Here is a 2,314-nt window from a genome sequence, read left to right as displayed (position 1 = left end):
CGTTTCTCAGAATTACCTTCACTTTCCAAACCATTTTTGCGAAGAACCAGCTAATGACAGTGATTTTAGTGGATGCATGAAGTTCGTTCACACAGGTGGTTTTGTCTGGTTTTTATTTGACTTTTGCTGTCCTCACTCACAGTGAATGGCACTTTGTTTCATGTTTTATAATGCAATTCCTTCGTACGTTTTGAAGAGTAGGCGTAGTGTCCGATTACTGGTACCATCCACGGTAAACAATACGCTTTCGATTTTGCCTCGAATAGACGAGTTATTATATTTGATTGAGCGCGGCGCCTAATGAAAGCTTATCAAGAAACCAGGTTATTCTCCCAGGCAGAGGAATCTGTCGTGTCTCTCTAGCGCCTCCTCTCTTGATCAGGCCGCTATAGAAACAGCAGGTCTCTTCGTGCGCTCCGCTCAGTGAGCGACTGCAGCTGGAGGAGAGACAATAACAGCGACGCGTGCACAGGTACGTAAAACCTGTCAAAGCTGCCTTTAAATGCGATTTATTAATGTGTGCACTATATTCGAAGGTGATTTGTATCAAACATGAAACATGCGTCCCCTAGTTGTAAATTTTAATCGGCGTTGCATGTCATGTTGTTAAATCGGGCCTGCGCTGCGTGCGTATTAATAAACTAATGCCCTGTATATAGAATATGCTCGAATACGGACTCGCTTATTGGGGGACAAAAAAGCTAGGTCTCATATGAAAAATACGTGAGTGACTGACAAGATTATTCCAACTGAACCAGGCATACATGTAACGGTATTTATGGGAGTTTTCACCAAATACCCACATTTTAACGTGGTCGTTTTCAAGATTAAACCCACAGACGTGCATACCTTATTCCTGTATGTTTCCTTTATTTCTTATCAGTTGAACGCAAATTGCGAGAGCTGCTGCGTTCAATGTGTCATTTTAATACCAGCTAAAAAAAAATCCTGCTGCACTGACTGCGATGCCCTAGGGAATTCGATTAATGCGACTAATTCCATATAAAAAGGAATAATGTATCTCAAAAATCTGAATATGTCTGTGAGTTCAAGCTCATTGTAAATCGATTTTGCTTGAAGGATGCTTTGTTGGAACGCACCTCCTCCCTCCACCTCTACAGAACAGAGATGCGGCCATGATTCCAGCTCTTCATGTCGTCTGTGTTCACGGGTGTCTGAATTCAGCCCTCACTGTGTCTCTGTGTCTGATATCACGCTTGTGGCGGAATCCTGTAGAAATTATCGACGACTCATTTTTATTACAAGTCGTGGTCACGCTTCATCGCTGACCGAATGCTGATTCGGTGTTCTAATAATGGCATGCAACGCCTTTCTTCAACGACAGTGTAGTTGTCTAATCATGGGGATGCATGCTTGTATTTAGTAACCAGCATTATTCTTCATATGTTCACCGCGCTTCGCATATGCGGTCGTTTTGGTAGCGGAACGTTCAGTATATTATCACTGTGTTACATTGCATCCCTGTGGACTGTGATCCGATTTAAAATGGGGGTTGAGATGAGGATTTTTTGAATTGCCTGCAAACGCTTCTCTGGTTGTGCTACTGGGTTGCCTCGCCTTTTTTCTCATTAATTACAGTTGATGTTTTCTATCGATTAGGCTACGTGAATTTGTGCTATGAGACTGTATTGATGTGACTGATTCTGGATTACAGACTAGATCCAAGTAACCAGACATGCCCTCTGAAAATATCCCGTAAAGAGCCCTTTAGGGTGTCTCCAGAGGCATATGCACATATTCTATTCTATTCTTAATTTTATTATTATTATTATTATTTTAATAAACCAAGGAAATGTCCAACTGACATTCTGAAATTGTCAGTGACCACCATGCACTTTTGTTGTATGGAAAAGAACAACTGTGGCATATATATATATAAATCCACACTAAAATTGTCAAATCTAATTCATAAAGTGTTAAGTTAATGAAACCAACCAATTGGGGGTATTTCCAAACACACTGATGGGGAATTTTGGCAGAAGCCATACAGAATATGTAGAATCATAACCATTGCAAACCAGTGAATCAAAAAATTTAAATTTACTTATATAATTAGAAAAAAATATATATATATATATATAGGTTATTTCTGTCATTGCAATGATTGCTGTCTGTGCTATTTGTGCAAACATGTCTATTGCAAACAACAACAACAACAAAAGATAAACTGTTTAGCTGCAGCATTATAAATGATAAATTGCGTTCTGCAAGTGAACGGCGTATTATTGTGCCATCTCAAAGAGGTGTGTGTGTGTGTGTGTATGTGTGTGTGTATAATATATGTATGTGTGTA

The 2,314-nt window shown here is 39.6% G+C and overlaps 1 protein-coding gene across 1 annotated transcript in view; it reads left to right on the top strand.

The window, feature by feature from the left end:
* Positions 1 to 384: 384 nt before the first annotated feature.
* mapta (microtubule-associated protein tau a) overlaps positions 385 to 2,314 on the top strand; it is a 38,343-nt gene continuing 36,413 nt past the window's right edge. Inside the window, exon 1 of the mRNA XM_016455220.1 lies at positions 385 to 472. The gene's annotated coding sequence lies outside the window, so the exon portion shown is untranslated. The remainder of the gene's footprint in view (positions 473 to 2,314) is intronic.

Source organism: Sinocyclocheilus anshuiensis, unplaced genomic scaffold, assembly GCF_001515605.1.
Source record: "Sinocyclocheilus anshuiensis isolate Anshui unplaced genomic scaffold, SAMN03320099.WGS_v1.1 scaffold287, whole genome shotgun sequence".
In the NCBI taxonomy this organism is placed as follows: Eukaryota; Metazoa; Chordata; class Actinopteri; order Cypriniformes; family Cyprinidae; genus Sinocyclocheilus; species Sinocyclocheilus anshuiensis.
This window is presented reverse-complemented; position numbering and strand designations above follow the sequence as displayed.